Genomic DNA, 25,529 nt, shown 5'->3' with positions numbered 1-25,529 from the left:
TCTCCCTTCCTCTCAGTCTCCCTCCCTCTCTCTCCCTCCCTCTGTCTCACTCACTGTTTGTCTCCCTTTCTTTCTGTCCCCCTCCCTCCCTCTCTCTCTCCCTCTCTCCGTCTCCTTCCCTCTCTCTATTGCTCTCTCTTTCCCTCTGTCTCCCTCACTCTGTCTCCCTCCCTCCTCCGTTCTCCCTCCGTCTCCCTCCCTCTCCCTCCCTCCCTCCCCCTCCCTCTCTCTCTCCCTGTCTTCCCCCCTCTCCCTGTCTTCCTCCCTCTCCCTGTCTTCCTCCTCTCCCTGTCTTCCCTGTCTTCCTCCTCTCCCTCTCTCTCCCTCCCTCTTCCTCCATCTGTCGCACTCTGTCTTCCTCCCGCTGTCACATCACCCCCTGCTCTCACTCCCTGCTGCCCTCCATCACCTCACCCTGCTGTCCTCTGTCACCTCACCCCGCGCTGAGACGGCTTCCAGGGAACGCACACGGCCGCCGCACCCAAGTACTTCACAGGTCTTTTAAAGACCATTCACTTGTTAATGAGACTTTGTTGTATTTCACCTCTTCTTAGCGCCCCTGCATCTCCACTCAATCAGAGGGGAGATGCAGGGGCACTAAGAAGAGGTGAAATACAACAAAGCCTCATTAACAAGTAAATGGCCTTTAAAAGAATCGCCCGGCCTCACAGCTCCGCGCTGCTGTAACCGGCGGTGTTCGCTGACAAGCACAGGCACTATGTCTGCAAGGTCCGCGGGCCGCCAAGGAAGGCTTGCCGGGCCGCTGACGGCCCGCGGGCCGTACTATGAGTACCCGTGGTTTAGCTGAACATATTGTTTTAATATTGGGCTAAACAGAAACTGAATACTGACTTATTTACAGCCGCATTTTAGTGCTTAATTGGTGCCGGGGCTGTTATAGGAAGGCACCTTTATACAGTATATTTGTTGTGGTTAATTCATTTCATGATAAGCACAGAAACAGTGCAGATATAGAGGTGATATTTCAAAACCAAAACTGCAAATGTAGTGATGTTTTTGTGCACGTTTGAAGTTTTGGTACTTTATTTAAACATCAAAGTTATTTTATATTTTAACTGTGTTTCAGAAGCTACCCTCTCCTATTAGCAGCAGATGGTTTTGTTACTGCTGCTTTCACAGGGCTTAATTTGTGACAAAAGTGGTGCCGGGCCTTTTACTGAAAGTAGCTTCACGGTGGTTTTTTTCTGTGTTAGTTTGTTTACAACAGAGCTTATAAACGGTACAATCAGAGAGTTACTGTTGTTTTAACACTACTAATTGTATTTAATTGTAGCTTTAAACTCGTAGCTACACTTGCCTTTTTAGTGGTTACTTTTTAGCAAGAAAAGTGCCTGGATTCTTATCAACTGGCAGCTTTATTTAATCGGCAGCACTGCAAGCTTACCTCACACAGAGAACTACATGCTTCTCTTTGATACAGAAAGAACAGTGCAGTCAGCAGAATTTCAATCTTCCCTCCTATACACAGCAGGTACAGTACAGACAGCAGCACTGCAAGCTTCCCTCCCATAAAGAGCAGGTCTGGCAGAGACAGATGAACTACAATCTTTTCTCACATAGAGAGCAGGGACAGTACAGACAGGATCAATCCAAGTTTACCTCACATAGCATTATTGCAAGCCTCTTTAATACCGAATAGGTACAGCACAGACCATGTCAGTGCAAGCATCCCTTGCATAGAGAACAGGTACAGCACAGACAGCAGCAGTGCAAGCTTCCATCATATAAAGAATAGTACAAGACAGATGGTATCAGCTCAAGCTTCTCTCACACATAGAACAGGTACAGCACAGGCAGCATCAGTCCAAGCTTCCCTCCCATAGAGAACATATACAATAAAGTAAGCAGCAGTGCAGCACTACTTCTTTCTCACACACTCACAAAAATGTAGCACAGGCAAGGTCAGTGCAACCGTCCTTAACCTAAAGAACAACTAGAGCACACGCAGCAGCAGTACAATCTTCCTTAACCTAAAGAACAGGTACAGCTCACACAATGTCACTGCAAGCATCCCTTCCATAAACAACAGGTACAGTACAAGCAGCAGCAGGGCAAGCTTCCCTCACATAGAGAACAGGTACAGCACAGACGGCAGCATTACTGGACACAGACACGCACACGCACACACCCCTCCCCCGTCCCTTGCATAGAGAACAGTTACAGCACAGATAGCAGCACTGCAAGCTTCCCTCACATATAAAATAGTACACCATAGGTAGCAGCACTAATGGTTTCTCTCACACACAAGGATACAGCACAAACAGCAGCAGGCACGCTTCCTTCACTCTCAGAACACAAAGAGCTTCCTCAATATTAATAATCATAATGATTATTATCATCATTTTTAAATGGCTATTTGTACAGCATGACAAACACTCCCAAAACAAAATCTCTTGGTGCTCTTAAGTAAACAAGGACTACAAGAAGTAGAAAGGGCCTGTTTATGCAGCGCTTGCAGGTTTTCAAAACACATAAATTAAAGGCATTGTCATTTACAATGCAAGTAGCTCTCAAATATCACAAATGCGAGACCTATTGCATTGCAAATGCTTGTTATATGTATCCAATTGTTCCATACATATATCTTCTAAATCTATGTACTACTGATCTAAAGTAACAGGTGTTCTTTATTGTACAGTGACCCTCATCAGCCTTCTCTTTGTACAGCGCTCTGACATCGGGATGGTCATGCTGCGCTTTATAAAACACAATACATAAATAAATAAATAAAACAAATAAAATAAAATCTAGGTAAGTATATACCTTACAAGACAAATGATGATTTTGAAATTAGTACATATCGAACAAGTGATGCATGAAATGCTTGAAATAATCGGAGCCACTGGTAATTACTTGGTCGCATCCCAGTCCATTGGTATTTTGCACACCACGCCCCCTCAGTTTAGTTTAGAAAGCTTTATTGAAAAAACAAAAGGCTAAGTAAAACATCATTACAAGAACATATGACAATGAATGGAGGTAAAATGATTTTAAAGTGTAACAGTCTACATTGCAGTCCCGAAAAGGGATATAGATACTATACCAAGGAAAAAAGCTTTTAAAAGGTATTTGTTTTGTGGGAGGGGAGAAGAGAAAAAGAAAGAGAAAGAGAAAAAGGGAGGGTGAAAAAGAAAAGAAGAGCAACCAGAAATGCAAAATCAATATCATAAATTGCCATATTAAAAAAAAAGTGAAATGCTCAATAATAATCACAATTGAAAAAGTAAAAGGGTACGAGGTAAAATCAAGGAGTACGTCTTGAAGGAAATCAGTTAAAGGCAACCATAACAAATCTTTTTTGATCAATAAAGCTACAGTAGTAGCAAAGGCATGATCAAGCCTATGGTGATGGCATAACAGGCTCCACCAAGCACTGTATGAAATCTTCGAAGTATCTTTCCAGTTGGTTGTAATAATCTGAAAGGAAATAGCTATATACAGGTCTATAAATTTACACACATTACGTTGAACATTCCATATAGATGAAGAACCTCCCAAAAAGATATGTGCAATCTCAAAAGGATAGTCTGTGTCTAAAATGTCATTTAGTTTTGACCAGATGCGAGACCAGAGGGATTTTACCAACGGGCAATGAAAAAACATGTGAAGAAAGTCACTATCAGCATATGAGCAGGACCAACACTTCTTGGAGTCAAGTAACTTGAATCTATGTAAATCAGAAGGAGTAAAAAAGAGTCTGTTGTAAAAGAAATATAAAGTCTGTGTGGTGCTGGCAGAGCGGCAAAAGGTATGTATTTTAGACCATATGGAATCCCAAACCTGGAGAAAGAAATCCTGAGCTAGATCCCTTTCCCATAAGAGTTCAAGTTTAGATTTGAGCCTATCAGCAATGAGATGGGAAAGTAATTTATAAATAGCAGCAGCTTTGAGAGGAGTAGAAAAGTCTGGTGGAGGTTAGGAGAACAGAGCAGTAGTGGTTAGGGAGCTATTTTGAGAAATTATAGAGGTTGGGGCATTTACAAGCGCTGGGTAATGGAAGGAGTATTTGTTGGAAAGATGAAATGATTCACGAATGTCTGAGAAATCCCTCAGGGAGTTATCTTTAAGTAAATGATCATAAGTGATGATGCCTTTATCAACCCACTCTTTCCAGAAAAGCGCTCTGTTGTTGATCTTTAAGAATTTATTGTACCAAATCGGAGTAAGGAAGTAAAAAACAGCCTGTGAGAGAGAGGAGTGAAACAGTGAAAGAGCAAGTGCTTTCGAGTGTTTAAATGTGGGAGTGAGAAATCACTTCGGAGGCTGAGATAAGCGAGTAGCTGTAAGGAATGAAAAAGGTGAGAGTTGCGCGTGCTCTATTGTACTCCAGGCTGTTAAGGGAGGACAAAGCGAGTCAGTTAAAAAGGGACAAATTTGTTTTAAAGTGAAGGCTGAGTGAAATCGAGTAAGGTTAGGAAAGTTGACACCACCTAAGTCTTTGGGTTGTTGGAGACGAGAGAGAGAAATCCGAGCTTTGCGATTATTCCATAAGAATTTTGTTAGAAGGCGGTTTATGGTTTTAAAGAAATAGAGAGGAAGAGAAATAGGAAGCATCGAAAGATAAAAATTAACGATAGGAAGAAGCATCATTTTGATTGTAGCAAGCCTCCCCCACCAGGATAAGAAAAGGGGGGACCAGCCATCTATGAGTGCTGAGATCTTTTTAAGTATATCCTTGTGGTTGAGTTTAATAGTTTCTCTAATAGTATTAGCATAAAGGATGCCTAAACACTTAATATTCCTGGGGTTCCATTCAAATCCAGAACCATGAATCATATGGAAAAGGCAAAATTTGTTAAGAGGTAGGACTTCAGAATTGTCTATATTCAGTTTGTATCCGGAGATAAAGGAGTATTCTTGTAATAAAGAGAAAAGTGAGGGTAAAGAAGTGGACGGATAAGAAATGTAGAGTAAGATGTCATCTGCATAAGCAGTAAATTTAATATCAATATCCTGAAATTAGAAACTGGTGTAAGATGATGAGCACCAAATTTTTTCCAGGAAAGGTTCTAAAGCAATAATGAAAAGAAGAGGGGGAAGGGGACAGCTTTGTCTGGTGCGTCTATGGAGAGAAAAATAATTAGATTGGGAACCATTATCCTAAATAGACGTAGAGGGAGCAGAATACAACAGTTGATTGTATTGAATAATGGGGGGGGGGCTGAAACCGTGCCATCTCAGTGCTCCGAACATAAAGTCCCAGCTGACCCTATCAAACGCTTTTTCAGCATCTAATGTGATGGCTGCGTTGGGGGAGTCGGTCTTTGAGGCAAGGTGGATGATGTTGAGAAGAGTTCTCAAATTATCGGTAATGGATCTACCTTTGACAAACCCAGATTGGTAAATATTAGTAAGATCGGGAATGACTGTTAATACGAATTGCTAAAATTGTGGCATAAATTTTACAGTCTGTGTTGATCAAAGAAATGGGCCGATAATTTTTGCATAGGGAGGGGTCTTTATCTTTTTTAGGAATTAGGCATAGCATTACCTGTGTAAAGGAACCTCTGGATTCACCTTCGGTAGGAAAATAGTTGATCAGTGAAAGTAAGTATGGTATTAAAACATTCTTAAAATGGAGACAAAAGCAAACAGTGAAGCCATCCAGGTCGGGTGTTTTATATTTGGGTAAAAGAGTAATAGCATTGAGTATTTCTTTTTCTGAGATAGGAGTGTCTCGGGATGAAAGATCTGTAAGATTATCAGGGGATTTGGGAATAGATTGAAAGAAAGAGTCGATTTGTGCGGAAGAAGGACTGGATTCCGGAGTATAAAGGGAAGAGTAATATTGAACAAAACAATCAAGGATTTTATCATCAGTGGACTGACGATTTCCATGTGTATCAGTAATAGCTATGATCTTGGATTTTTGCTTTTTGATTTTGAAATAGTTTGCAAGGGATTTGCCTGCTTTGTTTTGCCCTCCATACATCTTGGCATTGAATTTAAGAAGTTTATTACATGCAGAGTCCCAAGATTCGCTTTGATGAGAGAAGAAAGTGTATCAGAGGAGTTTGTGGTGAAGAAAAGATGTTCAAGTCCTTTAATCTGTTTAAGAATGTGAGATGACTGTGAAAGGGCTTTTTTCCTTTTTCGAGAAACAAAGTCCATAATGAATCCTCTAGCGGCAGCCTTGAAAGCATCCCAAATAAAGTAAAATTGAGAATTAGAGTGAAGATTATTATGGAAGAATTCCTCCATAAATAGCATAAAGTGCTCAGTAAACTGGGAGTCTAAGAGGAGAGAATTGTTAAAGCGCCAGCGCAGAGTAATGGGAGTAGCTGAGGGGTAGTCTATGTCTAAAATAATGGGGGCATGATCTGAAATAAGAATTGAACCTATTTCTGAGTTAGTCATGAATTGGAAGGTGTGTTGAGTGAGAAAAATATAGTCACTACGGGAGTGTGATGCATGGACTGGAGAAAAGAAGGAGAATTCTAATGTGTCAGGGTGGAATATTCTCCAGGAATCTATGAGGCCTCTGGAGGAGATGGTTTTGTAAAAAGATTTTTGTATCTTATTTGGAACATATCTGGTTTGTGATTTCTGGTCTAAGAAGGGATCCATGAGTTGGTTACAGTCACCGCCCACAATTAAATCATCAGTCGCATGTGAGGAAAGAAGTGTGGAAAAGTCATTCCAAAAGGTTAAATCAACGCCATTAGGGCCATAAACAGTACAGAAGGAAAGTTGTATATTTTTAACAGTAGTATCTAAAAACAACCACCCACCATTAGTATCATGAAACTAATTTTGTAACTGAACACTTAACAACTTATAAAACAGAATAATAACACCATTTTTGCTGCTCACTGCCGGAAAGCAGAAAGCTTCTCCTACCAATTGTTTCCGCAGTGAAGATAGATCTTGCAGTTTAAGGTGTGTTTCTTGCAACAATGCAACTTGACATTTCAATCTCGCTAAATGAGATGAAACACGTTATTTTTTAACAGGGTTGCGAATACCTTTAACATTCCAAGAGATAACACGAAGACCACTCATCCTTGGAAGTTGAATAAGAGTAGGCGGAAAAGTGAAGAGATTTTAAAAAAGAGTAGGAGAAGAGAGAATAAGGGTAAAAAGAGGTTGAAAAGATGTGGGGGCATATCATCAACAAGGCGATAAAAAATTATTGCCGCTTTTGCGTCCGTTTTCGAGCAAAAAGCGTTGATAACTTTATCGCCTAATCAGCAAGGTCACGCTAACGCGTGAAACCTTGCATTAGCGCCTGAAATCTGAACGCCCAGCATTGCATCTCTAATGAGATGCAAAGTGGGCATTCCTGCCCTGACATGACCTGAGGAATGTCGCTAAGCGACATTTCTCCTATCATCAAGCCCCACGCTATGAAGCATAGTGGCAAGAAAAGTAGCGATAACCCCTGTTAACGCTACTTTCCTTACGCCTGCTTCAAGACTGACTTAGCCATGATATCCTATGGAAGGTGGATATCATGGCTAAGTTTGCCTTGCCCTATCATCAAGCTAACGCCAAACTTTGTGAGATTATCGCTGGATTTCCAGCGATAATCTCAGCGATAAAAATCCACGTTAGCCGGCGATAATTATCCTAGCGCTAAGTGCGCCTAACAATAATTATCGCGGGTCCTTGATGATATGGCCCGTAGATAGCAAAGAAGAGTAAAAAGAGAAGAGATTGAGCCAAATGACCACCACAGGAAAAGGAACCGGGGCAGGTTGAGAGAATAGTAGAGAATTATAGGCTGAGGTAAAAAGGAAGAAATCAAAATAAGGAAACAATAAAGAGCCATGAGCTGAGAAAGAAGAGAAAAGAATATAGGCAAAAATAGAGAAGGAAAGTGTTGCCAGAGAAACGATGAAAGAGGGGAGAGAAGATGACTGGGATAAGATAAGAAAAAAGAGATGACAAAAAGCCAAGTGGCTTTAGCCATACCAATCCACAGAAAAAGAAACAATAGTGTGGGGGGAGGGGCAGCACGAACCAAGACGACCATTCCACTGAGACAAAACATCGAGAGGGGAAAAAAGAAACTGATATGGAAAATAGTTAAAAAATGAGGGAGAAAAAACTCCAAACATACAGTAGTAGACGAGTGAAACAAGGAGGAAGGAGACTTACCAAACAATAAAGAACAAAGCAACGGGATGAACGAGACTTAGTAAACAGAAGGAGAAAGCTGAAATGAATCCTCAACAACAGGACAACACAAGGGGGAACCTGGAAAATATGAAAGAAAAAAAAATATAGACAAAATCAAGATAAATAATACAACATACAAACAAATATTAAGTCTCAGAGAGAATGACAAACATATATGTCAAATAACTAAACAATCAATGATTGCTAAGTTCCATGAGTTCTCCTCGATGAGAATGAATGAACTTGCGAAGGTCAGCTGGATCCTCAAAGGAAAATGTTCTATCTTTGTAAGTCACTTTAAAGAAACAGGGATGTATGAGGCCATAGCGAGCATTCATGGATTTGAGAGCTGGTCTGAGATCAAGAAATTCTTTACGTCTGTTAGCTGTTGGTTTAGAGACATCTTGACTAAAAAAGATTTTATGTCCAGACCATAGCATCTGTTTGTGTTGCTTGGCCGCGTTGAGGATCGCCATAAGATCAGAATACTGCAGGAAATATGCGATGATGCCTCGTGGTTTAGTAGAAGAGGAAGCAGATTTAGGCCCTAATCTGTGCGCCCTTTGAATGTTAAAATCTGTTGATTTAGGAAGGCCAGCAATCTGTAAGACTTGGGTTTTCAGGAAGGAAATCATATCAGAACCTTCGGAACATTCCGGAATTCCATAAATGTGTAAGTTGTTACGCCGATTTCGATTTTCTAAATCCCCTGCAGTTTTGTTAAGTTGGGTAACTTCTTTAGTGAGGGTGTCAACTTTAGCAATAACATTTTGCACATCACTCAGCCTCTGCTCAACATCAGACAGTGAAGAACCGGGGTTTAACCCAGCGGCGTCAGGGGCATGCCTAAGATCTTCGAGTTCACCTGTCTTGGTATACAGAGACACGGAATACTTCTGGATGGCATCAGAGACCAAGTTTATTAGCTGCAGCTAGTAACAGTGATCCTAGAAATACATCACGGTGTAAATTCTCAGGAGACAGCTCATTTTACTAAGGTGAGACGTCTCCTTTTATACCCAATATTCACATTATAAATGTACACCCACTGCACAAAATTTTAGCCAATAAGGTAAATTTTCAAACAAAGTGTCACATAACAAAAACTCAATTTACAGTATTCCAACCCAAAAGTTAATTATTAGGAATGTCCCAAATTCAATCTCCACAAGCCGGACAAACCTATAATTGAAAGCATAACCCATGTAATGAAGAAACATAAAAAAAAGAAACGGTAACAGATGCTGAACAAGATAAGGCATGTGCAAGGAAACTAAAAGTTAACAATGTCCTGAACATTGATTGGCAATCTCAGACAAAGATCGATCAGGGAAATTGGCTTTGCGGGGTCAGTTTCAGGTGCAGAGGTCAGTTTCTTACAGTTCATTTCAGAGTCAAAAAGAAACCTAGTTAATGTATACATGAACTAAGAAGGCCAGGCCACTTTATTCGCCAGGCTACCTTCACAGGCCTACGTGAGGGCAAAACGAAATGGTGGCACAAAACAAAATGGAGTCAGACTCGAGAATTACAGAACCTCAACAGTCTTACATCAAGGCCAGACCATTTTTCCTCAATCCTTTGAAGAGTAGCGGTGGTATCAAACATAAAGGGATGAATCAGGCGCAATTCTTCCATAATGTCCTCCAGCGTAAGGGGAGGAGGTGACTTAGGCAGAGAACAGAGGTTCTTCTTGAGTCGCTTGCCAGAGTTTGTTGTTGCATCTTTGCAACCTCCAGAACCAGCCCCCGGAGCACCCTGAGACTTGGAGGTTTGCAAATGATCCATGACGTAAAGATCAATGTGACTAATTAGGAGCACAAAATATGAAAAAACACCAAGATAAGGACAAAAAGCTACTGCAAGAAAAAAGACAGTTGTCTGTCGCAGAGAACGCCACCAAGTGATATATAAGCAGGAGCCAAAGCAACCAACAGGCGTATATATCCTTAAATATATTAGTGCTGTAGAGAAAGGATAGTGGCATACAGTAAAATGCTGGACTAGACTGTCGGTGCACAGAAATGCTATATATATTCAGGCAGTTAAAAGATACATGAAACATTGGCAGTGTAAAAAGATAAAAAAGTATCTAGAAACTGGAACTGCTGCTAGGAAAAACACTAAAGCTGGCATGGTGCGGAGGAGAAACAAAGTAAAACTGCCTAAATCTGTATTTGTATTTGTAAATGAAAACAGGCCCTTTATTCTGCAGGGAAAAGGAGTCTTTTTTGGCAGATAAGAAGAAAAACATAGATTAGCTGGCAGGAAAAATAGCAGGAGGTGTCGGTTCAAAATCTGTTGTGAAGCAGTAAGCAAATGCGTGCTATATCTCACATGCGCAAAATGGCGGCCGCCGTCACTGAGGAGATCATAATGCGGGGAAGAAGAAGATTAATTACTGCTGGAATCGGTCAGAAACCCGCGTACTCCTGGCAGTTTCCGAAGCGTTATCCTTCGTTATCCTTCGTCCGCGAACATCGGCGCTGCTGTGAAGAGGCTCCTTCGGCAAGAAGTGAAGCTCGATGCGCCGGTGCGTCTCAGGTTGCGGTCATCTTGCCCCCGCCGCCGCGTGCCCCATCTCCGCCTCCTCAGTTTTGACCCAGCCATATGAGACTCAGTCCTCACCCTGCTCCAATGGGAACAGTCAGCCCGAACTGCTAGGCCGGGTCCTCCCTGAAAAGACAAGTCAGGTCAAACTGCTCCCTGGGAGCAGGGTCGAGACTGATGCGCATACGGCCGGGTCCAAACTGAGGATGCTTAGGGTGTAAAATAACAATGGACTGGTGACTAAGATTAATTCCATCCATCACTTTTATGTGTACGTTATTGAAAAAATGACAAAGATTATTGTGTTTCTACATACTTTTTTTTGGTTGAAGTAAAAAATGTGTTATTTTTTTAAAACTATGGTCCACTAGCCATGGCACGCACGGGTGGTTAAGTGACTCGTCTGCAGACACTCGCGCGCCACAGCTCCAGTGCACAGAAATGTGGCATGGAAAGTTGCAGAATTTTGTGAACGCTACTGCTGAGTGCCACTCAGCCTGTTTACGATCACTGAAAACATCTCTAATTAAAACATACCATGCATTTAATTTTTATTGACCTTCAATATAATTTTATCATATAAAAAGATTTTTTTTTAAAGACACTTTTGAACTCAATGCAACAAATTGTCAATGTCAATGTGTAGTGAGAATCTATATTATAAATTACAATTCAAAGCACATTTTAAAGTTTATCTCCATGGAAAGTAAACTTTAAAAATCATTAAGACAAATATTTAACACTGAGGAAGTGCAGAGCAGAGGTGATTTCTGTGCAGAGGATCAACATCTGGGAGATGTTCAGGAAAGCTGTTGCCTCCAGATGCCGCTTCCCACGTGATCTTGGACATGGCTGCTGAGTGAGTGCAGGAGCTGGATTCAGCGACAGGCCGCTCCCACACTATCCCAGTCCAAGGGAAAGTAGGAGCTGCAGTAGAATCTTTTTGCTACTGGAACTTCCATGACCAGTGACATTGTTGGCATCTAACAAACAAGCCAGTCCTGCTGCTTTTATCAGATCCTGAGATGCACCAACATAAGATCAGTGCAGTTTATTGCTGTCTCAGAGTCCCTGGCCGAAAGGCAAAGGTGAGCTGTGCAGTTTTATTCTGTTGCCCATTACCCTCATTCACTGGGTGGCAAGGGTGAGCTCGGCAGTTTTATTCTGTTGCCCATTACCCTCATTCACTGGGTGGCAAGGGTGAGCTCGGCAGTTTTATTCTGTTGCCCATTACCCTCATTCACTGGGTGGCAAGGGTGAGCTGTGCAGTTTTATTCTGTTGCCCATTACCCTCATTCACTGGGTGGCAAGGGTGAGCTGTGCAGTTTTATTCTGTTGCCCATTACCCTCATTCACTGGGTGGCAAGGGTGAGCTGTGCAGTTTTATTCCGTTGCCCATTACCCTCATTCACTGGGTGGCAAGGGTGAGCTGTGCAGTTTTATTCCGTTGCCCATTACCCTCATTCACTGGGTGGCAAGGGTGAGCTGTGCAGTTTTATTCTGTTGCCCATTACCCTCATTCACTGGGTGGCAAGGGTGAGCTGTGCAGTTTTATTCTGTTGCCCATTACCCTCATTCACTGGGTGGCAAGGGTGAGCGCGGCAATTCTATTCTGTTGCCCATTACCCTCATTCACTGGATGGCAAGGGTGAGCTCTGAGCTGTGCAGTTTTATTCCGTTGCCCATTACCCTCATTCACTGGGTGGCACGGGTGAGCTGTGCAGTTTTATTCTGTTGCCCATTACCCTCATTCACTGGGTGGCACGGGTGAGCTGTGCAGTTTTATTCCGTTGTCCGCTTCCCTCGTATACTACGTGCCAAAGGCAATGGCTGGCTCAGCAATTTTATTTCAGTGCCCACTTCCCTTGTGTGCTAGGGGCCAGCGACAACACCCATGTGACACTTCACCATCCTCACCACATAGCACACCTTTTCCACAACAGACACCGCTGGCAGTCTGTAAACGTGCAGATTGTCTGTGATGCCAGGGGCTGCTCCACCGATGTGTATGCTGCCTTTCCTGGAAGCGTACACAACAGCTTTGTTTTCCATCAGTCACATCTTGCACATCGTATTGCTGCTGGTGATTTTGCGTACATGTGCATTCTTGGTGAGTAATACATCCCCAGATGGGGTTAGCATTACTGGGTGTCTTTTTAACAATACCAGTATATTATTTCCACACAATTGGCATGTCTGACTGTGCCACAAGGGAAGGGAATGAAGTGAGTCAGGCATAATTAACTTACAAAACGATAGAGAGCCAACTAAATATTTGTTTGGGATCTGGCAGGTGATACTAGGTGTGCTTTTTCTGCCCAGCTCCTCACACCCTTCTATCGCCCACTCACAGTATCTCAGTTCAGGTGGCATAGGGCACCCATACTTACACGAGCCATCATTGATCGCACTTTCCGGGTCCTGAAACCGCGATTCCGATGTCTTGACCATACAGCAGGGGATTGGAGGGTGTGGATGCTGGTGTACTCTCTGAAGATGTGCACAAAAGTGACACAACAGGACTCACATATCGATCTTAACCCCCACCTATGTCCACAAGCGGGGGCTGAGGTGTTGTCCAGAATAGAGGCCAGGGCACGCAGGGGGTGATCGACTTGTCAACTATTTTCCTCCTGAGCTGCTAGTTAGTTTACTGCCTTTATGTGGCTGGATAGTTTCTTGACAATGGTGAATGTTGGACACTAACACACTGTCCATGAATACAATCCTCAGTCAACTCTGATCACTTTGTATAACATATGCAATGCTAAAGCAGTGTTCATTAGTAAACAAAAGCAATCTTTTTTTTTATATTTGTACCTATGTGCAATGTTTTGATATTTTATTATAGTATATCTGTTTTTAAGTGTGAATCATTGTAAATTTTATCAGACTGAATTTACTTTAGTTTTAGGTTTACTTTGTGTTTTTGATGTTTTATTATTTCTACAGTATCTACCTTCCACATGCTGAGCCTCCGCCCCCTCATGAGTATCTCCTCAGAGCAGAGAACTCCACATCAATGCATGTTTTTTCTTTCAATTCTGGGGCTTGTGGTCTTGTTTATTGCGTTGTGAAACAGGACTACAAGTCCCAGAATTCAACCTAAAAACAGGCATTGTAAGAGAACTTCATGTCTGGACCTGGGAAACTTGGCAGCTATGATTTATTTATTGTCATTTTCTAAAGGCTGAAATTTATTAACTTTATCTTACTACCAACATAACACATATGGATATCATGTTTTCACATATTTACTAATTAATGGGCTGAACTTTGTGGCTCAGCAAGATTCACAAAGGCAAACTTAGACCTGAAGTCTAAGTTTAGGCCTGAAGTCTAAGTTTAGGCCTGAAGTCTAAGTTTAGGCCTGAAGTCTAAGTTTAGACCTGAAGTCTAAGTTTAGGCCATAAGTCTAAGTTTAGGCCATAAGTCTAAGTTTAGGCCATAAGTCTAAGTTTAGGCCTGAAGTCTAAGTTTAGGCCATAAGTCTAAGTTTAGGCCTGAAGTCTAAGTTTAGGCCATAAGTCTAAGTTTAGACCTGAAGTCTAAGTTTAGGCCTGAAGTCTAAGTTTAGACCTGAAGTCTAAGTTTAGGCCATAAGTCTAAGTTTAGGCCATAAGTCTAAGTTTAGGCCTGAAGTCTAAGTTTAGGCCATAAGTCTAAGTTTAGGCCTGAAGTCTAAGTTTAGGCCTGAAGTCTAAGTTTAGACCTGAAGTTCAAGTTTAGGCGTGAAGTCTAAGTTGGCCTGACGTCTAAGTTTAGGCTTGAAGTCTAAGTTTAGACCTGAAGTCTAACTTTACTACTGAAGTTAGACCTTTGGTCTAAGTTTACCCTTGTGAATCAGGCCCAAGTTGCAAGGCTTTGTTGTCTGTGGATAAAACTTTTGTTTACTTGAACATGAACAGTGCATGTATCCTTTTGCGATAGTTCCTATAAGTATAGATATATTGAAGTAATGAACTTCTAATTCACACAATTGACACCTCAAAGCACAGGACTGAGAGTTATTTGGTCAATTTACCACAATGTCAGCAATATCAATAAAGATATGTTTTTAGTCAACCAAGATTGAACAACTCAAATTATTTTGTGTCTTTGTTTCTTTTCAGAATCTTGGCCAATCAACAGCACAGTATGACCAGGTAAAGGAAAGAAAACCTCGGTTAAGAGGTCAGCACATTGCCGTGACACCATCAGCAAGGAGGAGGAACTGAACACCAACAGCAGTAGTTCTCTCACCTATAGAAAAACGTGTTCCACCAACAAAAGACGTAGAGGCTGACCAGTCTTCTTGCGTGGTAGTGGAAGTGAATATCACCAGCCAGGAGCAGGAAGATACAAACTCTCCTCCTGGACAACAAAAGGAGCTTGAGGTGGTGTCCATAGAGCAGGCCACCAACACCATCAATTTATTGCCACTCTCTTGGCTCTTGTCCGCAGAGATGATGCTGGACTTCCTATCTCTCCTAGGACGGCATCTGATCAAGGAATTGTAACCATGAATCAACTGCCACCCCAGAATGGAAGAGGGGGTTGGGACAAAGTAACAAACACAGAGACTTGCAAGCCTTCGAGCTCAGTCTACTTGCAGCCGTATGTACGTCTCTTCTGAGTCCTCGAAAGCATCGTCGTGATATCTGTGTAATGTAGTGAACTGTGAGCTGTACTGCAAATACAAGTAGAAAGGTTATTCAACTAATGAGTAGTCGTGAAATATTCCCTCCCGCCTTTTATCATGCGTACTAACAGTCACTTACACGATAATGAATCTATTGCTGCATGGACTTCCAATATTCAACTGTTACCCTTGGAGTTGCGGCACTCGTGTCAGAAGTAGGCCTGGGCAGTGAACTTTGCTCTGTTTGCAGAGTTCTGAAAACCTCCATTCCGCAAGGTGGAGCAGAGTTTTTTCCTCATTCCTCACTTTTCCTCATTCGTCAATGTTAATTTGCTGGCGCAAGCAAGGAGAGTTCCATGCGAGACCACCTCCCAGCGAAACTTCTCAACGCGGGTGGTCGCAGATGGCCACGACCGCTCACATGGAAAAACCATTCCATTTGCGTTGAGGAAGTTGCCGCTCGAGTAGGAAAGCTACAGAACTGACAGAAAGAAGCAGCGCCCTCTGGCACTGAACATACTGCTACTCGCACTGATTTTCTAGTGCAGGGATGCTAAAGAGGATCCATCCTCTTCAACCAGCGGGCAAGCCAAGCACTACCTCATGGTTTGAGTGTGGTATAAATACTGTTCCCAAATCCTGATGACTCAGTACAAATATCCCCTTAGTCACGTGCCTGTGAGTCAGCCCAAGTATCCCCATGTCATATGCATATCAGTAGACACAAATATCGCCATAGCAATGTGCCTATGATTCTGCCCAGATATCACAATAGTCATGCTGAGATGGCCTGAAGGCCCTGGGTGTCACTGATTGCACTTTGGTGTTTCATGACTCAGTGGCCAGCTAAAAGTGGGGAGAGCTAACCTCCTGGGAGCTCTCATCACTGAGGCTGAAGAACCTGGAGAGACCATCAGCATTGGTGTGGTCTGTCCCAGGGTGGTGTTCCACCGTAAAGCCCATTTCCTGTATGGAGATGGACCACCTCAAAAGTTTAGAGGTTTCACCCCTCATTTGCATGATCAATGTGAGGGGCCTAGGTTCTGTCTGACACCAGAAGTGGGTCCCAAACAGGCATTGTCTCAGCTTCTTCAGTTTCCAGACCACATAAAAGTCATCCCTTTCAATAGTGCTCCACGTTTGTTCCCAGGAAAGTAACCTCCTACTGATGAAGGCTACAGGTTGAGCTAGGCCCTCCTAATTTAATTGTGCTAAGAGAGCCCCTATGACATGCTCTGAAGCATTTGTATGCACAATAAATTCCTTGGAAAAGTCAGTAGCCTTGAGTACAGGTGCTGTACACATGGCCTTCTTGAGAGCCATATAGCTGGGTGGTGCAGAATGCCTCCTTACCAGCCAGTGCACTGTTTACCAACCTCTGGACGGTGGCAGTGGTATCCTTTAAATCAAAGGGCATCACCAGAAATGGGAAGTGGCGCCTGGGTTAAAAATGCTGATCTTTCTTTGTCCCTGTCAGTCAGAGCGATCTGTCAGTACCCTGATGTGAGATTAAAGGTATTAAGGTACTTAAGAGTGCCCAGCCTGTCGTTGAGCTCATCAGCTTGAGTGATGATATGACTGAATTGAGTCCCCTGTAGTCCACGCATAACCTAATGTTAGGGGTCGCGCAGGTGGAGGTGGCCTTGGGCACCAGCACCACTGGACTGGTCCAGGGACCGTTGGAGCGCTCAATCACCTCTAGTGCCAGCATCTTAAAGACTGCCTCCTTGATACTGGCTCTCACCTTGTGCGACAACCTATAAATTCTGTTCATAACAGGGATACTGTCTCCAGAATATATGTCCTGGGTACACAAGTGTGTAAGCCCAGGGGTGAGGCAAACTAACACAACAGTTGGTGACATCCTATTTGCTGTTCTTGAGTCAAAGTAGGGGTGAGATTGACACCTCTCAAAGTGTGGCTTGAGGCTGCTGGAGCAGAGTTTTCATTTAGAAAATTCAGGGGCTTTTGAAGCTCTAGTATGTCTATGTGTTTTATTAATTATTAATAAATAACAGTTAATTATTTGTCTTGTGCAAGTGTGTTTTATTAACCAATCCGTTTGTTTAAACATAAGAGAAAGTTACACGAGGGTTAGCATGTGTGTGCTGTTTCTGTTTTCTAAAAAATAACGTGCAAGTTTTCATGTTTAAACGTTGCTGTGTGCTGTTTATTTTGAGCACAAAACGCTGTCTGAATTAATGCTTTTTTATGTTGCAAAAGCTAGATAAATGCATACACATAAGGGTATTAGTGGGGTTAACACTGTTTAATCATTATGCTGTAGTAACGTTTATTTTGTCTCTTTAATTAAAGATGGTCTATTGTGGCCTATGGAGGCCTGTATTAAGATGGCTGTATTTTGAAGCCTGGCCTCGAGTGAATATGTGAAAGACGTGACGAGGGAGACCCCTGCTGGAAATGGTCTTGAAGTTGACTGACCATGGTCCTTCTATGAAACTTTCCATGAGGACAGCAGCAGTTTTTGGGAGTTCTCCAAGAGAAGTGAAAGTGTCCTTGGCAATCTCGAAAGACAAAGGAGCCTTAGAGGAAAACTCTGAACTGTGGCTCGATGGCCGAGGAGAAGCCGGATTAAATGTGATATATGTTTTATTTTCTTGGTTCCTGTTCCGTAGTCTTCGCTATGTGTATTTTTCCTGAGCGGAGGTTCAAAAATGTTGCAATGTTGCATCCTTTCCTTCTCGCTCTGCTCAGTGATTCAGTGTATTTTGCAAACTTGATGAGTGTTTCCATTGTAATTTTTACTATAAAAATTGTTAGCCTAGGGAGGGCTTTGCCACTTGCCATTTTACCTTTGCTGCGTGAAGCTACGTTGCTGAGGATTGATGCTGAGGACTTCGTCTTGAAAGACTTTACCGAGAGACTTGTCCTGACCCGTTCTGACATTTAGTTAGAATAGGTAACTATGAGAAATGATTTATTCTGATTGATTTTACTTTGACTAATTTAGATAAAGCAATATAATTTTAAACATGGTGTTGAATTTTCTTTCTTGTCAATTATTGGGTTTATATTTTTGATCATTATTGTATATGTTGTGTAGATTATGTTATTGATTAGGACAGTCACTAAACCAGATCTGATCGACCTGATATTGATGCAGGGTGTTTAGGTGTTTTCTTTCCACAGGTTTATTGCTGGTAGAGTATTTGAGCGTATGTTAGTGAAATGGGCCCTAGCGTATGATGAATGTATGTGCGTGTAACTGTGTGATTACTCTATCCGTGGTAGTGGGCATATTTTAGATACCCTGATCTCTATCAATTTCCTGGTAGCAGAGATAGGATGGTTTTAGATGGTTGTCTTGATCTGATAAGATTGCTTGTACATTGGCTTATTGATTATTGATTTTATTTTGTCAATATTGGTATATGTACTAATATTATATGTTGAAGTCGTCATGTTGAGTTATATGTAGTGCTTCTGGAACTTGGAAGCTGTTGTAGCAGTTCCGTAGTAGGGCAGAGGGAAGTATATGCTGCTCTCGGGAAAGACGGGATTGTAAGGAATAACGTGTGACAATTGAAATTGCGCGTTCACATTGTCTGGGTTCGGAATTAGTGACATCGTTGTATGTTACTATTAGATATTTCTGGTATGTAAGGAGTGTGTATCGTAGTGAAGGTTATCTTTGAACCTCTGGTCTTAAGTCCCAGGGATCCGTAAGGATTTCCGTTAAAGCTTATCGCGGGAGGAGTAATAGGTATTCTCTGAGCTTGTTTGAGGAACTGGGCGAAGTTGCTTAGTTAATGTATGTTATAATTCTGTAGTGGGACAGATTGTGCGCTGCTTCCCGAGAACAGGATTCTGTGTGCATGTACTATATTTTTCTTGCATGAATGTGCGTGAATGTACATTACATTTAGTTGATTGTAAGACTCTTTGGACAAGTCCTAGAGGAAACAGTTAATGAATGTATGTTAGTAGGGCAGAGTAGAAGAAGTGCTACTGTGTCAATGAAAGGTTTCTTATGAAAATAGACTCTCTTTTACTATTCTGTGGTTAGCGAAGCAGACAATGGAGATGTTTTTATGTTGTAACTAATAGATTTTGTAGAAATCTTGACACGAAGTCTACTGAGAGATTTTGTAAAGGAGGGGTAGACAAGTGACAGAAGACAGGAGACAAGCGACTGCAGCGACTGTTGACGTCAGAAAGTCCGCGCTCTGATTGGATAGTGGATCAGAATAGGGTTCGCGTTAGGATTGGTGCGTTAGTGTGAGTCGCGCAGGGATTGGAAGAGCTGTTTAGTGACGTAGACGCTCCAGGATTGGTGCGTTAGTGTGAGTCGCGCTGCTATTGGTTGAAAAGCTCGTATTGTATATTTATAATACGGAGAGAGTAGAAAGTTTTAGTAAGCGCTAAAATGTATTATCAAGAGGAGAAAAAGAAAAAAACATTCTTTGGGAAAGTTAAAAAGTGGTTTACTAAGGATAAAGAGGTTAAAACGAGAGAGGGTGAGTTGCTACCTCCAGCGAAAACACCTGCATCCTTCATGGTTGCGAAATATGGATTACATACCTGTATATGGTTGCAGAATTGGGTTAGGTATACTAAAGAAGATGGTGTTTTAGCATTTCCAGAACATGGTTCATTTAATTTGGCCGTGTTGAGAAATTTACGGGAAAAGATGGTACGTCTGGACCCGAAGCCGAGACCTACGCAGTTCGAGGCTTTAGTGGAATGGGAAGAGGAAGTTCATGAGCGAGAAAAGCAAAGGTCTGGAGGGTATTACAGGAACATGTTTGGGAGGAGACATGATCGTGAAACACATCATGATCGGATGAAAAGATGGCGAGATGTTAATATGTCAGAGGGATTATATCCTATGAGAACAATTGAAGAGGGAGCAGTTGGAGTTAATGAGTATGATGATGAGGTCTTAAATGACATGATTTACAAGAGACCACCTCCATATAGACCAGAACCAGATGAGAGTACACCAGTTGTTTCTCCGATAAGAGATACAGTCTGTATTATTGAGAAAGAAAAAGTGACACCTGAATCAAGAAGTAGTAGTTCTTTCAGGGAGAGAGAGAATCGAAGTAGTGAGGAAAATGCCAGAAAATTAGCAAAAACGACAACAGAACTGACTGAGAAAATTAGGGAGTTAACGAAGAATCTGGAAGCTGTTACGGTGCCTGTAACAATAGGTCCAGTTATGCCTGTGTTTGACAAACAGAGAGCAGGTGAGAATGGACTAGTGATTCCATATGTTGGGAATAATTTGACAAATTCAGTTGGTCCTTCAGGAGATTCAGATAAAAGAGCAGAAAGAAGTGACCTGAGACAAACAAGACATGACACATGTAGTGAACTATTGGATGCTAGTGAACCTGGTTGTTCAGGGATGCCAATTTTAGAACCGCAGAAAAGAGTGGTTCCAGTGAGAAAAACTGCTGAAATAACAGTTGATGATTTGAATGATTGGATGAAGGTTCTTCAGAAAAAGGATAAGGATTCACAAGTTATTGATGTGGCTAGGTTACGTATAGAATTAGAAGAGCTTGTGACAGGAACAGTTCCAGTAGAAATCCTGAAGAGTCATCATGATGGTGAGCTGTTGTTTATGTGCAAAAGTGTTACCTGGAGAGCAAGGAATACACATGATAGGCTAAGAGCAATAGCAAATGAACAAGGAGTTGACATTGATAAAGTGAAAGCTTTACAGAGAACTTACAGGATGGATTTTACAGAGAAGGACATTGAAAATTTGAATGCTTCTGGTAGAACAGGACAGATTAAAGAAATGGTGGCATTACTGCGAAGATGGGGTGATGTTGAAAAGTGGAAGGATAGGTGGTATAAGAAAAGAGAGGAATCTGTAGATAGAACAACTTATTCGGCATTTCCAGTGAGAGAAAAGGAGAAACCAGTGGATAATTATCCTATGAGAGAAATACCTGGAGGAGGATATGTACATGTTCCATGGACCAGACAGGATATTTTATCATTTACGAATGATTTCCCTCGATTGAGAGAAAAGCCCGTCGAGTGGTATAGGCAGGTAGATAGGTTTGTGAAATTGTCAAAAGTGCTGTGGGTTGACCTGAATAGTCTGTTTGATATAATAGTTCCAGCAGACTTGTGGACTGAGTGTAAAATAGTTGTGAGTTGGCCTACTGAGGAATATCCAAGAGATCCAAGAACAGGGGCACCAGATCCAGAAGTAATGAGAAAGTATGATCAGGTGATGGTATACCTGAAGAGTAAAGTTCCTCCAAAAGAGACAGACTGGGTTAAGATAGATCGAACACAACAGGAAGCAAAAGAATCAGTTCATGCTTTTTACGAAAGGCTGATACTGGCTTTTAAACAATTCAGTGGAGACGAACACCTGGGTGATAAAGATTTGAGTCACTTTGTATACAGATTTGTATATGGTTTAAGACCTGAAATAGGTGAGAGAATTCGTGAACACACAGTGGATTGGCAGAGTAAAAAAGTAGATGAGATCCTGAGACATGCAAAATATTTCAGAGATGAAATTGAAGCAAAACAAAGAAAGCTGAAAGAGAAAGCAATGTGGGCACAAGTGAAAGTTGCGGAGAGACAGGAAGCACAGTTAGTGGAACAGGCGAATAATCCAGGAAATAATGCAGGAAATAGACCCAGATATGCAGGAAAAGGGAAAGGAAGTCTTGAGGAAGCAAAGAAAAAGTTCCCTTGTCACAACTGTGGCCAGCTGGGACATTGGAGATCTGAATGTCCTAATCCACCATTAGTGAGTAATGAGAGTAAACCTTTAAATCAACAGGTGCAGAACCAGAACGAAGGGAATAATCAACAGCAACAACAGAAAGTTGTGAGACAGCAGAGTCAAGAGCCAAAACCGCCCTTGCCGCAGAATAGAGGGGTACAAAAGTATAATCAGGATTCAGGATTCTACAATGATGAGCAGGTAAACAAACCAAGACGTTCTAACAAAGTACAGCAGTACTTGTTAAAGAGTGAAGGGAGTGAGTCTGAGGGTGATTATTGACGGTGCCGAAGAGAGGAGGAAGAGTGCATACTTGGTGCAACTCTAGAAATAGACCAGGCAGGACCATTTGTGGATGGGAAAATAAATGAGGAGAGTGTTACTTTTTTGGTAGACACAGGTGCGACAAGATCAACTGTCAGGTCAACAGATGTTAGAAATCTTCCTCTCTCGGATGAAGCAATCCAAGTAGTTGGTGTAGCCAATACACAAATTAGAACACGTCTTACTGAACCAGTAAGAGTACAGATAGGGAAATTTTCAGACATGCACAGATTTATTGTCTGCGACACGAGTCCAGTGAACTTGTTAGGTAGGGACTTATTGTGTAAGATGAACTGCACAATTTTTTGTACACCAGATGGAATAGCTTTTGAGACACCAGATGTTGATGTTTTCTACCGAATGACTCTAGAGAATAGAGAAAGTGAGTTAATTGGTGCATTTGCTGTGTTTAATCCGGAGGATTTGCCTCAAGAGCTGAGGGACACAGTGAAAAGAGCAGTTTGGGATTTTACTGGAGAGGATGTGGGATTGATGAATAATGTAGATCCAGTGAAAATTGCAGTGAAAGAGGGAATTACATATCCTAACATTCCTCAGTACAAAATGACACCAGAAATAATTGAAGGGATAACTCCTATAATTGAGAAAATGATTCAGCAAGGAGTTCTGAGAGAGCTACTGAGTAGTCCGTGTAATTCACCGATAATGGGACTGAAAAAGCCTAATGGCAAATTTAGGATCGTACAGGATTTGAGAAAGGTTAATCAAATTGTGGTGGCATGTTGTCCTATTGTGCCAAATCCATCAGTGATTCTGTATCAAATTCCACATGATGCTGAGTGGTATACAGTGATTGATTTGTGTCATGCGTTCTTTTCAATTCCATTGCATCATGACAGCCAGCCGATTTTTGCGTTTAGGTTTGGCCAGCGTATCTTAGCATGGTGTCGAATCCCACAGGGGTATACGGAGAGTCCTTCGATATTCAATCAGTTATTGAAGAAATCGTTGGAAAGTTTGATCATGCCCGAAAACTCAGTGTTAGTGCAGTACATTGATGACCTACTGGTGGCATCAAAGACACGTGAAGCTTGTGAAGTGGATACCATAGCTTTACTGAATCATCTGGCAGATGGAGGGTTAAAGGTATCTCCAGCCAAATTGCAATTTTGCAAGAAAGAGGTGCATTATCTTGGACACAATATTGAAAAAGGTCTGAGAAAAGTGACTACTGACAGGATCAGAATAATCAGAGAAATGAAAGCTCCGAAAACCCAGAGAGAAGTGAGAATGTTCCTGGGTATGGTGGGATATTGTCGTCAGTGGATAATTAATTTTTCTCTGATAGCAAAGCCACTGATTAAGCTGACAAAAAGTGAAATGACAGATCCATTAGATCTGGATGCAGAACAATTGGCAGCATTTGAAGAGCTCAAAAGTAAAATGTGTGAGGCTCCAGCTTTGGGTATGCCTGACTATGAGAAAGAATTCGAGCTGTATTGCAGTGAGAGAAATGGATGTGCACTTTCAGTGTTAATCCAGAAACATGGACAATTGAGAAGGCCTATTGCGTACTTCTCATCAACACTTGACCCTGTAGCTGTGGGTTTACCAGGTTGTCTGAAATCTGTGGCTGCAACATGCAGGAGCCTGGAACAGAGTGAGGGAATCATAATGGGATATCCTGTAAGGGTATTCGTACCTCACAATGTGGCAATTCTTTTGACAAGAAGCAGAACTCAGTACATGTCACATAGTCGGTTGACTAAGTACGAAAAAGTGATACTGGGTGCATCAAATGTGACTCTTGAGAGATGTGTGAATGTGAATCCAGCGACACTCTTGCCGGATATTGAAAATGTGGGTATAAAGATGGAAGATGATCATGATTGTTTGGATGTGCTTGAGTACTGTACAAAACCAAGACCAGACATAAGGGATATTCCCTTACCTGAGAATGATCATGTGTTGTTTGTGGATGGATCATGCTTGAGGAATGATGATGGTGTGCTATCTGCAGCATATGCGGTGTGCAAAGTTTCAGAGGTCATGGAAGCATCACCATTGAAAGGAGTGAAATCTGCGCAAGTTGCTGAATTAATAGCATTGACAAAAGCTTGTGAGATTGGGAAAGATTTGAGGACGACTGTGTTGACTGATAGTCAGTATGGATTTGGAGTGGTGCATGATTTTGGCCAACTTTGGCTACAAAGAGGTTTCTTGACATCGAGTGGAACTCCAATAAAGAATGCTGAAATGATTGGAAAATTGCTTGAGGCAATACAGCTGCCTAAGGAGTTAGCAGTTGTAAAGTGTGCTGCCCATGGACAGGGGGAGGATTTTATAACGATTGGAAACAGGTACGCCAATGATGTTGCGCAGTACTGTGCCAAGACAAATCAGTCCATTAACAGGGAAAGAGAAGGGGAAATGTCTTTTCTTTCTGTGATGTTTACTAATGTCCTAGAGACCTGGGATGAAGTGAAACAGTTACAAGATGAGGCAGGAGATGAAGAGAAACAAGATTGGATTAAGGCAGGATGTGCTCCAAGAGAAACAGACCATGTTTGGGTCTACAGAGATGGCAGACCAGTGATGCCTAACTCAATCTTGTCGTCAATGGCAAGGATGTATCATGGCCAGGGACATTTGGGGAGAGACGCGATGGTTAGGTCGTTTAAACAAACCTGGTACAATGCAAAGTTCAGGACAATTGCAGAGAGCATCTGTCAAAGGTGTTTAGTTTGTCAGCAATTTAACACTGGGAAAAAGACAGTGGTGAGTCTGGGAACAATAGGCAGAGAAGGAGGTCCTTTTACAAGAATGCAGATTGATTTCATTGAGATGCCCCAAGTGAACAGACTGAGGTATGTTCTAGTGGTAGTCTGTTTGTTTTCAAGATGGGTGGAAGCTTACCCGACTAGAAGAAATGATGGATTAACAGTGGCAAAGTTACTGTTGAGGGAGTTGATTCCTAGGTACGGGTTTCCAGTAACAGTTGAGTCTGATAGAGGTAGACACTTTCAAAATGAGCTCATGGGTTTGATTTGTGAAGCATTGAAAATACAGCAGAAGCTACATTGTGCATACCGACCAGAGGCTTCTGGTGTGGTTGAGCAGATTAATGGCACAATCAAGAATAGGATTGGAAAGATGTGTTTAGCCACTGGCATGAAATGGCCAGATGTTTTGCCTCTAGTTCTGATGACA

This window comes from Triturus cristatus, chromosome 7 (genome assembly GCF_964204655.1).
Source record: "Triturus cristatus chromosome 7, aTriCri1.1, whole genome shotgun sequence".
In the NCBI taxonomy this organism is placed as follows: Eukaryota; Metazoa; Chordata; class Amphibia; order Caudata; family Salamandridae; genus Triturus; species Triturus cristatus.
The sequence above is the reverse complement of the archived record's forward strand: the minus strand, read 5'-3'. Positions refer to the sequence as shown.